This window comes from Lepidochelys kempii, chromosome 1 (genome assembly GCF_965140285.1).
Source record: "Lepidochelys kempii isolate rLepKem1 chromosome 1, rLepKem1.hap1, whole genome shotgun sequence".
NCBI lineage: Eukaryota > Metazoa > Chordata > Testudines > Cheloniidae > Lepidochelys > Lepidochelys kempii.
Genome location: NC_136380.1, coordinates 176,330,353 through 176,343,476, shown reverse-complemented (window position 1 = coordinate 176,343,476; position 13,124 = coordinate 176,330,353). Strand labels below are relative to the sequence as shown.

Sequence of the window (13,124 nt, the reverse complement as noted above, 5' to 3'; positions counted from 1 at the left end):
GAGGGTAATGTAATTAAAGCAAATCAACATGGATTGATGAAGAACAGATCCTGTCAAACAAACCTGATATTTCTGAGGAGAAGACAAGTTTAGTTGATAAAAGTAATAATGTACAGACTTCTGTAAATCTATGAACAAAGAATGTAGGCCATACTTACAGGAAGGGGGACTCTATCCTGGGAAGCAATTCTCTGAAAATGATTTTGGGATTGTGTTGGATAATCAGCTGAACATGAGCTCTCAGTATATGACACTACCGTCAAAAAAGCTAAAGCAATTCTGGGTTGCACAAACAGGGGAATCTTGAGTAGGGATTGAGAGGTGATTTTTATCTCTGTATTTGGCACTAGTGCAACTACTGCTGGAATACTGTGTCCAGTTTTGGTGCCCACCATTCAAGAAGCATTTTGATAAATTGGAGAGGGTTCAGAGAAGGAGCCGCAAGAATGATTAAAGGATCAGAAAGCATGCCTTATCTTGATAAACTCAGAATTCAATCTGTTTTGCTTAACAAAAAGAAAGTTAAGGGGTGACTTGATTACAGTCTATTATAGCATCTACATGGGGAACAAATATTTAATAATGAGCTCTTCAATCTGGTAGGGAAAGGTATAACATGATCCAGTTCCTGGAAGATGAAGCTAGACAAAGTCCGATTGGAAATAAGATGTAAATTTTTAACAGTAAGAGTTATTAATCATTGGAATAATTTACCAAGTGTTGTGGTAGATTCTCTATATCTGACAATTTTAAAATCAAGATTGGAGGTTTTTCTAAAATATATGCTCTAGGGATTGTTTTGAGGAAGTTCTATGGCATGTGTTATTCAGGAGGTCAGACTAAATAATCACAATGGTCCTTTCTGGACCTAGACTGTATGAATCTATCAATCTCTAGGTGTGGGAGGAGTTGAAACCATATCATTTTACAGCACTTTGATTAACACTGATATTTTTTTTCATCAGCAGCTGCATGATTCGTTTTGCAGCTACTAATGAATTCCTGAAAGTTCTAGTCACCACGGTGGTAGACGGGTATTATAATGTTCCATTTGCTGATGAATAAACCGACACACTTAGAAGTGAAGGGACTTGCCCAAGGTCACGGAATCAATTGTGCAGAACCTGGAATAGAATGCAGGAGTCCTGACTCCCAGTTCCTGCTCTAACCTTTGGATACTCACATTATGTTCAAAATGGACTACCTATCTATTTGATTTCTTTGTTGTACCTTAATTCTATACGAATGAGCCTTTCCTGGAATGTTTTTTTGATGGCGTAATTAAGGCCCCCATTATTTCTACTTAACATAGTTCTCAATTTGTAATGAACGGAGTGGTACTTTACAAACTTGAGACTTGCTTCCTAGGATGAACTGAACTCAGAGAGAAAAGAGGGGCTCCGTCAAGCTAAAAATTCCCCTTTACATGCTGAATGTGGGGGAGGAGGGAGGAATCCCTTTCAGCTGAGGAGCCCCTTACATCATCAGTGGGGAACCACATTTAGTGGTTATCATAGGTGGGAGCTACCAATCGCCCCTCTTCAGTGGGTAGGAGACCACTTCCTGACTGTGAACTCTACATATGCTGTAATCACACCTCTGGATTGCAGTTTAGGTATATCTTGGAAGAAAGGCTAGTCCTGGGATCTCTCTTTCCCCAGTTCCCTCCAATTGAATTGCATGGCAGAGTTACTGGTGGAGCTGGGTGAAAGTTTTCACTAAACGTTTTTTCAGTGAAAAATGTGGATTCGGTGACACAGAAGTGTTTTGCTCATTGGTGTCAGTTTCTCTCAAGTGTTCATTTTTAAGAAAATCCCCTAAAATTGAGATGTTTTGTTTCAACATTTTTTAAATAAAATGTTTTGATTTTTTGGTGTTGAGTGGGTTTTCATTTCAATGTTTCCTTTAATTTTATTTTTTAAAATTGGAAAAAGCTTAAACATGCTGTCATAAATATAAAGGGAAGGGTAAACCCCTTTAAAATCCCTCCTGGCCAGAGGAAAAATCCTCTTTCCTATAAAGGGTTAAGAAGCTAAAGGTAACCTCGGTGGCACCTGACCAAAATGACCAATGAGGAGACAAGATACTTTCAAAAGCTGGGAGGAGGGATAAAAACAAAGGGACTGTGTCTGTCTGTATGATGCTTTGGCCGGGGACAGAACAGGAATGGAGTCTTAGAATTTAGTAAGTAATCTAGCTAGGTATGTGTTAGATTATGATTTCTTTAAATGGCTGAGAAAATAGCTGTGCTGAATAGAATGAATATTCCTGTCTGTGTCTTTTTTGTAACTTAAGGTTTTGCCTAGAGGGATTCTCTATGTTTTGAATCTAATTACCCTGTAAGGTATCTACCATCCTGATTTTACAGAGGTGATTCCTTTACTTCTATTAAAAGTCTTCTTGTAAGAAAACTGAATGCTTTTTCATTGTTCTAAGATCCAAGGGTTTGGGTCTGTGGTCACCTATGCAAATTGGTGAGGATTTTTACAAAACCTTCCCCAGGAAGTGGGGTGCAAGGGTTGGGAGGATTTTGGGGGGAAAGATGTGTCCAAACGACATTTCCCAGTAAACCCAGATAAAGTTTGGTGGTGGCAGTGGAAATCCAAGGGTAAAATAATTTTACCTTGGGGAAGTTTCAACCTAAGCTGGTAAAAGTAAGCTTAGGAGGTTTTTTCATGCAGGTCCCCACATCTGTACCCTAGAGTTCAGAGTGGGGAAGGAACCTTGACATATGCTCTAAACCAAAACAAAACATTTTGTTTTGGGTTGAACTAAATGTTTACTTCAACCCAAAACAATGATTTCCAACTTTTCAAAATTGCTAGCAAACTGAAAAATCTGTTGTTCACTAAGCTCTAGTTACTAGTGTCAAGAGTGAAACTAACTTCAGAACTTAGAGTATCAGGCCCTCTGCAAAAATGAGGAGAGGACCAGACCCTCTGTAAAAAGTTACACTACATGGAAGATAGGCAGTTTCCTCAGCCCTTGAGCATCTTCCTGTTGTGAAATGGTTTGTTTTCTTTCTGGCCTTACAAAGCTGTCATTTTCCCCTGGATAGTTTGGCACACTGCTCACCCAACATGTACTGTTTGTAATGTCTAGCAGAGGAGCACTTGAAAACTTGATTTGTTCAAATTGCAGGTTCACTGTAATGTTTGGTTACTTTTCCTGGGTTTGTTCTGCATAAAATATTTTTGTTTTAGTGTTTTGGGTTTAAAAAATGAATGGCTGCAAGATATTACAGTAATAGGTGCATTAGGAATGGCTAAAATGGATAATAATTGGAACAACGTGTATGCATGTAACAGAAACTTAGACAATACAAAAGCACAGGCTTTTCTGATTGGTTGTTAGACGTGTTTTATACAGGTTAGGTGCACTAAGTTTTCAAAGTTGTAAATCTGCTGACTTGTTTACAAATCAGGCTAAGTAACAGACAACCTCAATTACTCTTTCACTTTAGTTGTTTTTTCATCCACTAGGTATTGAGTCCACATAAAATTGAAAAAGCAATCTTTGTCTGGCTTGGGTAAATAGAAAGATCAGCTTGTCTTTAAGTGATTGATTACTTTTAAATTACAGGGAGCTACTTTTAAGTAGACCAGCTTAAGTGATAAAACAAATTGAGGGCTAGTTTTTAGGCAGTTTAACTCTTTTGGCACATATTCAGGTTGCTTAAATCCAACCTAGTGTGAACAAATTTAATAAATGGTACATGGTTTATATTGGGTTGATTTTTCAGTTACATTTTCAAAAAAGTCTTTAAAACAAAAATGATGTATTAAGAACAATTTTAATAATTTCCATCCAATCTTATTCATACTTTTCATTTAAATTAAATAAAATGGGTATTTATGCAGAAAGAATTGACAGCATATATCCTAGTTTGCCAATAACCATGTAACAATATACTTGTAGTTATATTGACTTGTACTTCCATTGCATCACATTTTCATATGTAGGACATAAAAAGAGAAGAGACCTTTTAAAAAATACTAGCACTTCGTTATAGATGAATTGAGAACAAATGAATTTTAATTTACTACCACACTGTATACATGTGCAACTACTGTTTGTATGCATTTACTGTATAAATATTCCTTTAAAAATAGGTTTAGCAAAGGAAGCCCTTCCAGTGATTTTAGGACCAGATTCTGTATAGCCTTTATACAGATGTGCTGTGTTGCAGGGCTACCCTGGTGTGGGGCTGAGGGCGAGAGGCAAAAGGGTCAGTTTGCTGTGGGACTTCTCTTTGAGAGGGCCCCCAAACTGAGTGACGTTGTCACCTACCTCATGGGGTCTCAGCCCCATTCAAGTTCGCCCCGGCCACCCCTCTATTAGGATGGAGGGGCAGCTGTGCCAAACCTGAGTGGTGCCTACTGTATGCCAGGTTGCAAATCCCAGAACTGGAAGCCTGGCAGGACAGGAGCTGCTGCTGCAGGATGAGTGTAGGTTGGGCTTGTTCTCCAACATTGTCGTCCCCCTCAGTGGTAATTTTTTGGAGCGGAGGTTAGCTCAGTTTCAGACTTTGCCTTAGGTGCCCCAGTATGCATATGTGGCCCTGCTGAGTTGGGTCATGCACAAGGTGCCTGCCCTTTGTGTAATCTGTAAAAAGACATGTTAAAATTGTCATCCATGTGCACAGGAGAGTGTGGCAATTCGTCCCCCACTGCATCCTCAGGAGACAGGGTAATAGCCCATCCCCTTTGCACCCGCCTTCAGAACAGAGTAGGCATGCTGTGGTAAGCAGACTGTACTATCTCAGCGAGAGATTGTGAAGAATCTTTTCTTCTTTTCTCTTTATCCCCCTTTTCTCTGCTGTCCTCTTCAACTCACTATATCTTTCTATCTCCATACCATATATCACCTCTTATCTCATTTATATCACACTTTCCCCCCCTGTTTTTCCCCATCTCTCTCTCTCTCTCTCTCTCTCTCCTCCCTATTCTAAGGACTGGGGAGAGGGAGTATGGAGGCATCTGTCCTCTGACTACCACTTGATCCTGCTGTGGTGTTCACCGTCTCCTGTGGGTGAGAGTGAACTGTGAATGCACCCTGTCATGGCTGAGAGGACTGGTGAGGCATTCTGGCTGCTGGCAGCCTCCCCCTCCCCACTTTTCACACACCATGTTTTGTGTTCTACACTAAGATGCACAGAGATGGTAATGGAGGGAGGCAGTGTTCTTAACCTTCTGAAACTCAGTTTTCAGGCTGAAAGATTCCAAGTTTGTTCTCTACTTGAAGGTGGTGTTTTGGTGTAGTTTTCTTTCTTTCTTTCTTTCTTTCTTTCTTTCTTTCTTTCTTTCTTTCTTTCTTTCTTTCTTTCTTTCTTTCTTTCTTTCTTTCTTTCTTTTTCTTTCTTTCAAGTTTGGGAGTGGGGAAAGGGTTCAGCAGTTTACAGTGTGAGGTGAGTGGGAATAAATATAATACTTTTCCCATTTATATAATAATAATTATAAATCCTTTTGTGACCTATTTTTAAACAGCTTTACAGCTGAAACAGCTGGGGGATGGACAAGTAAAATTTGGCAGGGAACTAGCCCTCATTTTGTAATAATACAAAGAGGAGACTGGTTTTTATTTTACTGAGTTTTAAGCTACTGAGTGTGCGCAGTAGACTTGAATGATGAGCATGTGAACTGCACAGCTAAAACAGAATTTGCTGAGCATGATTGTGGAGCTAAGTTAACTGCATAGTGGAAATCTGGTCAGAGATATTGCTGTCTATTAGTAGGGACACCTGGGGCTGAGGAAAAGTCTCTTTCAGACTTTTTAAAGTACACCAGGATTGAGGCAAGGGCTCTAAAAGAAAAATACATTTTTATTTTACTGTTGGAGAAACAGCATGTTTTCATGTAATGAAAGACCGCATCATAGTGCATGTCAGCTCTGGCCCTACCCTGCAAGCTGGGTAGACTTCAGTGGAATTCCTGACAAGGTACTTGGATGTGTATAGCACGGAGCAACTTATGGGATCAAACTATAAGGGAGCAGAGTTAAGAATGGATATTCAAGCTTAATTTCTTGACTTCTGAATATTTAATTGTGCAACTTTAACATTCTATCACTATGATTTCTTGCTATGATAGAATAATCTACATTGCTCAACAAAATCTTGAATTATGTCCAAGGATGGCACCAAATTATTATTTTAAAAGTGATACAACATCCTATTGGTTCAAAACAAACAAAAAGTTCTTCTGAGGCCGTTGCTCTGGCCCCATGCACCCTGTGAGTCCTGGAATGGTGTCGACAAGGCTGAGGAAATGGAGCACCCCAGGGGGATAGTCATTTCAGAACAGATTTTGCCTCACAGGTTACCAGGGTTACCATATTTGAACTTTCAAAAAAGAGGACACTCCACAGGGGGTAGCCCTGCTCCATAGCCACTCCCTCCCCCTTCCCGCCCCCTCACTGCCCCCCACAGAACCCCCAACCCATCTAACCCCCCCTGCTCCTTATCTCCTGATCGCCCCGTAGAATCATAGAATAACAGAGTTGGAAGGGACCTCTGGAGGCCATCTAGTCCAACCCCCTGCCCAGAGCAGGACCAATCCCAACTAAATCATCCCAGCCAGGGCTTTGTCAAGCCTGACCTTAAAAACTTCTAAGGAAGGAGATTCCACCACCTCCCTAGGTAACACATTCCAGTGTTTCCTAGTGAAAAAGTTTTTCCTAATATCCAACCTAAATCTCCCCCACTGCAACTTGAGACCATTACTCCTTGTCCTGTCATCTGCTATCACTGAGAACAGTCTAGATCCATCCTCTTTGGATCCACCTTTCAGGTAGTTAAAAGCAGCTATCAAATCCCCCTTCATTCTTCTCTTCTGTAGACTAAACAATCCCAATTCCCTCAGCCTCTCCTCATAAGTCATGTGTTCCAGACCCCTAATAATTTTTGTTGCCCTTCACTGGACTCTCTCCAATTTTTCCACATCCTTCTTGTAGTGTGGGGCCAAAACTGGACACAGTACTCCAGATGAGGCCTCACCAGTGTCGAATAGAGGGGAACGATCACGTCCCTCGATCTGCTGGCAATGCCCCTACTTATACACCCCAAAATGCCATTGGCCTTCTTGGCAACAAGGGCACACTGTTGGCTCATATCCAGCTCTTCCAGGACTCCTGCCGCTAACTGCCCCCCGGGACCCCACCCCCATCTAAGCCTCCCTTCTCCTTGTCCTCGACTGCCCCCTCTTGAGACCCCCCCATCCTAACTACCCCCCTAGGACCCCTACCTGTCCCCTGACTACTCCACCCCCTCTCCACACCCCCGCCCCCTGACAGGCCCCCCCAGAACCCGTGCTCCATCCAACCCCCTCGTCCCCTGACTGTCCCCCAGGATCCCCCGCCCCTTCTCCAACTCCCTGGCCTCGTTACCGTGCTGCTTAGAGCAGCGTGTCGGGCTCCCCCACGGAGCGCACAGCCTCCCCGTGGTGCTGCTGGTGCAGCGTGCTGAGGCTGCAGGGAATGGGGGAGCTGGGGCGGGGCTCTGGCTGCTGGAGGCCCCGATGCAAGCGGCTCAATATGGCCCGGCCGCCCTGCGCCCTGCATTGGGAGGGAAATATCCCAGATGTTCTTAGATTTTTACAAATTCCTCCCGGATGCCTATTTAAAACCCCCCAAAGCTGGACATATGGTAACCCTACCCTAAAACTTTGAAATCTTCAGAGGAGAATTGTCCCACTGGCCACATGGAAGAGAGAAAATATATAAGTAATGCCAGTCCTCAGACATGTAGAAGAAAAGCTGCTGATTCTGGCACGGAGACTGTGAGGCCCCACTGCTAAGCTAACCTGAGTTTGGAGCCAAAGGCCCTGTTGTTTTGCTGCAAGTTTTCTCTCCCGAATACATCCCCATTGCAATTTCCTCCAGGGTGCCATTGAGTTCCTCTATTGCTGCCATCCGTTCCATTTTGGGAGCCAGAGTGGGAGCTTGTGGTTCTCTGTCAGACCTGCCCCTTGGTGCTTTAGTGTTTGTGTCAAGCGCTACCTCCTCTCGAGTCCTAAATCTCGGCGGGCAGCTATGTAGCAGAGGAAGTTCCCCTGCACATGCCATTCATGTACCCTGCCCCTCCCCTTCGCTGGCACTGTGGACAAACATTTCCAAGAACATAGGGGCCAGGAGTGAGGGGCTTAAATTGCTCCATGGAACCTGCAGAAGTTGTTCAGGAACCAGAACTGAAAGATCTGATGTAGGCTAAATTACTTCTTCGGGGCACAGATTGGAACAACATGGCCTGAAACAGTTTGCAGAGAGGATTCATGTCTGAATAGGGAGAAACATAACTGACTGTAATGGCTGTGGCATGCCTGGGTCTCCCAAGGGAGCTGAGGCCCTAGTTCTGAGGCCCTGAAGCTTGCCAAAGAATAATTGGACACAGCATGAGGATTTAGGGGAAAAATGTATGGAGAAGGCAGGCACAGAATGAGTCCCTGCTCGATGTGCCACTCAGCAGTCTGCCGGTCAGTCAGAAGTCCTTTGACGGGTCATGGGGCTAATTGTATGTTCTGTAATTGTGTGGTTCCAGCTGTTAGAGTGCATAGCAGAAACAGATTTATTTCAGGAATATATTTGTAACAAGCTACCACTGCAAACACAGACGTTGTTACTGAGTTTTGAATTTAGGAATTTCAGTAGCAAAAGCCACAAGCCCCTATTAGTTGTGCTAAAGATTCCACGTTTTACTGTTGTGTCTTTGTCCATGAAGCCTATGTAGTGGACTCTGCCTTTCAGATATCTGGTAGCAGCTCACCCCAAGAAATGCAGTTGGTGGGATCCAGGGGGTGATACAGGCAGAGTGAGCTTTGAGTAAGGTGCAATAAAGGTCTGTTTGTTTGAACCTCTGAACAGCTGCATTATACTGAAAACTCATTGAAATCTTAAACTCTTAACAATATTTAGAGATATTGTTAGATTCAGTTCATTATAGTTAGAATGTAACACATTAATGTGATGTCTAATTTTCAATACTTCCAAGATGAATTGAATGGATTGTTTGTCTGATTTCAAGCAACCCTGTGCTTGCTTTCCCTGACCCCCCCCCCCCCGGTCTATTTTTATTTATTTATTTTTTGGAAGGAAGTATTCCTGCTATACTCACATTTCTTTAATTATCTAGGATAATGCAGTAAAACAAAATACAAGTGTCCCAAGGTAAGCTACCACTGACTCATGATATAAAAAATATATGTGAAACAGCATGAGCTTCATATAAGTATATCAGAGTATTTTAAATATGATTTTGATGCATACTCTTATTAAATGAATGGATTAGAAACATACGATTTATTTTACTGAGGAAGAGCAGTGATCAGTCTAGTCTAATATTCTCCGTATGACAGTGGCCTATTCCAGTTGCTTCAGAGGAGGGTTCAAGAAACCCTGTAGTAGGGAGTTATGGAATAAACTAGCCACAAGGAGCTCCAGTAGCTAGAGGTTGGCTTAGCTCCAGAGCAGGAGAATTTATATCACTTCCAAACCTTTTTTAAAAATCCTTAATCCTTTTAATTCTAAATATTCTTGATAGTCATATAAAATATCCTTTCTGAATCCTGCAAAGTTCTTGGCCTTGGTGATACCTTGTGGCAATGAGTTCCACAGATTAATTATGTGTGGTATGAAAAAAAATATTTCTGTTCATCAGTTCTAAAATTGTCACTTTTCAATTTCACTGAATATTCCCTTTTTCTTTTACTACCTTAAATTAACATACTGCAAATGGTGTTTTTTTCCCCTTTTCCCATGTCATATTCAGGTAATACTGGCCAAGATAAAGGCAATTCCAGGAGTAAAGTTCTATGTGTATCCAAAGACAAGGTAGGGAATAAACAGATACTTTATAAGCTTCCCCATAGAGTCTGCAAATGACTTGCACCACGACCTGCAGGGATCTTGTGCAGGGGTACAAGGTTATAGAAGCTAAACTTTTTCATTGGGGTAGATCGGCTAGATCAATTTGGCAGCTGCCTTGTCTGTTTAGGAACTTGTTTTTCATTATTTGGGAAACAAGTTTCTCTTCATCCTTCCTTGGTCACATTGGAAGTAGAAGTGACCCTGAACGGGAGACGTTCTGGCTCTTGCTCTTGAGGTTGTCTATATGGAAATACGGCATTGATTTTTTTCCTCTTAGGATCGGATTGGAGTGTTGTGCTTCCTCCCTTTCTGCTGTCAGTAGATGAAGGTTTAAGATTTGTGCTTGCCCACATTTTTAGTGCTATTTTGCATCCATGCCATACCGCCAGGTACTTTTTAAAAAGATCCAGTTGAGCTATTTTAATTACTTAATATCTACCCTGGAGCAGGTAAATGTAGTAAATATGCCTCTTAGGAATCTGAGTTGGGATTTTTAAAATAATATATATTTTATTATATAAAATAATGCACAATATATCATGACATTCTGTGCTTACATATTATCGGTATAAATACTTTTGCCATGCACAAATATTTTTATTATTCTTGTTCCATCCAGCATGTGTGTAGGGACATGTACACTTCCTTAGGTTTCTCTTTACACTACATCCTGTACATTTTAAAAAAACCCCTTAACTCTTGGTATGAATTTATTTGCCTCTTCAAATTCCACAGAAGAAGTCATTATAGTTTCACTTTGTATGCTGAGCCCAAGCAGATAGAGAAGGTTGGGCTGACTGGAGGCAGTGACCGCTTTTGCAAGACAAGTTGGCACTTGCAAAACAGATGCCCAGACTGAAATGAAACTTTCCACTCAGAGCACAAGTGTGTCATTTTTCCTTTCTCCATTTTTTCCCCCTTGGCCTCTGAAATGTATTGTACAGAATCCATTGCTGGCTTAGCTGTTGGCAGTGGAGCAGCTGTGGAAACCTAATGCAGCTGTTCTTTTGGAAGCCATTTTCCTGTGAACTAAGGGTGAATGTGAAGAATTTGTACCTTGTTGCATTAATGTTTTGAAAATAGAAAAGATGAAAGCTGTGTGTGTGAAACAGGTCAGTTTTTTTTATTTCCCCCCCATGTAAATGTAACATGTAAATGCATGTTACATTTCTGGCAAGATCCGGTTCAGCCCAAAACTTGTATTTTTCTGTCCTGTGTGGATCTTTCTGCCTCTAGTAAAATATTCTCTGATCAAATATCTGAACAAGCAAAAAAATCTCCATTTGTTTCTTATATCTGGCTCCCTACATACCACCAGCACTCTCCTGAAACTGTTCCTGTCTAAATGCTTGGAAGAAAAATCATATTCATTTAATTAATGGTGCCAGGAGACTGTGGCAAAGACAGTAAAAAGCTAGTAACAGCAACACTGCCAGGATAGCAGCACCAGGCTAACTGTTTGTGATATTGAAACCAATGTGAAATTATCTGGTTAGGTAGCAGAAGACAAACAAACAAAAGCAACAACAAACATTTTCGATGGGCATACTTACCTGTCATGCTGGGGAAAAGTTTTATATTGATCAATCATATATGAATTGATTCACCACTGTTATTTTTAAGTATAAGTTAGTGAGTAGTTTTTTAATCATTTCTCAGTAAACATGTACATTTTAAACTATGTAAAAATAAGAGACAGTGGTGAGAAATGGACTGATTTATTTTCAGAACTTTGATGTGGCTTGCTTGTGTTGGAAGATTAATCCCTTCTTCGTGGTGGTCTTTGCATTTAGGCTTGCTGGAAAGTAGGAACTGATCTACACACTACCAGAGGCAAAAGTACCTCTCCTATCCTTCCCAGGAGTTTGAGGTTGTTTCTCTTTAAGAGTAGTTAGTTGATTCATGTCCTGTACTATCTGTGTTGTGTAGATGACCCCTGCTGCCTCCTTGTTTCCTTTAAAGGAGAAGACAGGCGTTCTCAAGAATGGTTTTGAATTGGAAACAACTTTATGGACTTGCTTTTTTGTTATGCAAATTAACTACTTTAATTACTTCTCTACTATGTTTATGAACTGTCTTTTCCTTGTATGAACCACTTTAATTATCTGTGTTAGTTCTAGTACTTGCAAAAGATTTACAATGAATGATCTCTACTGATACCTCCAGTTCATAGTTTTCATTTTCTATGCGGTAGCACTCCATCAGGGAATATACAGGAAGTGGCGATCATGCTGTGGACTTGTCTTAGGCAATGTATACGTGCCTTTCTTATGCTTGCAATTAGATATGGTGGGCAAGAGATGGTACAGCATGTATTAGAGATGACACAGCTTGTTCTCTTTAGTATAATATTCTGTTTTCTCAGTTTCTCAGATTATATTCATCTGTTACACATAACTGACTAACAATGAGAAAAAAGCAAATGATTAACAGCATGTAAGTGAAATGCAGACTCAAAAGAAGAGACAAAATTATTCAACGTGTTATACATTTCAGTTTGTTTTAATGACCTTTTCTGTTTCGAGCAACATAAACCCACCTCTCCATCCAAAGTGTTAAATCCAGATTGTTAAAATCTTTTGTAGATTGTGCAGAAAAATGTTTCAACTTCACAAGTCAAGCAGAGACTCAGGTTCTGAATAAAATTTTCCATCGAAAGAATAAACATTTTTCCTCACTTTTGATTTTTTCTTCCTCTTTAACTTTTGCAAGTTCTCACTGCCAGCTTTTCTGCTGACTGTGGACCAAAACAAATTAAAGCATTTTGTTTTCAAAACTACCTTAAGGAAAAAATGGTCATATGTCACCTCTTATTTTGGTTTCTGATTTCTCTGCATCCTATGAGATTTAGTATTGAATAAAATTACTGTTCTATTTAGTACAATTGATAGTTTGGGTACTGAGATTTTATTTTATATTTTATCCAAACTTGATAGGCTCTTATGAAAAGGTATCTGGAAAATGAGTATTAATAAAGTAACAAACTGATATAGTATATGTTTTATTGTTCTAATGAAGCCCTAGCCCACTGTCCCTAGAACTATCAGTTGAATATGCATCAAAAATAAATAAAAGTAAGAATTGTTTACTATTTTTAGCCTTTGTTCTAAAAGAGGGGCACAAGAGTGATCTAGCGTAAACAATGAATTATTTCTTATTTTCAAACATCGTGATCAGGGTTGAGGTTGAGAGCATTAGATCTTGAGGGTAGTGATGAACGCCAAACTTGGAACATGAATAAATAAAGGACTTAATGTTTTGTGCCT

The 13,124-nt window shown here is 40.6% G+C and overlaps 1 protein-coding gene across 6 annotated transcripts in view; it reads left to right on the top strand.

Moving 5' to 3' along the window:
• The window catches only part of LOC144930964 (uncharacterized), a 323,387-nt gene that overhangs the window by 18,036 nt on the left and 292,227 nt on the right, over positions 1-13,124 (top strand). The gene's annotated exons all lie outside the window — the stretch shown is intronic.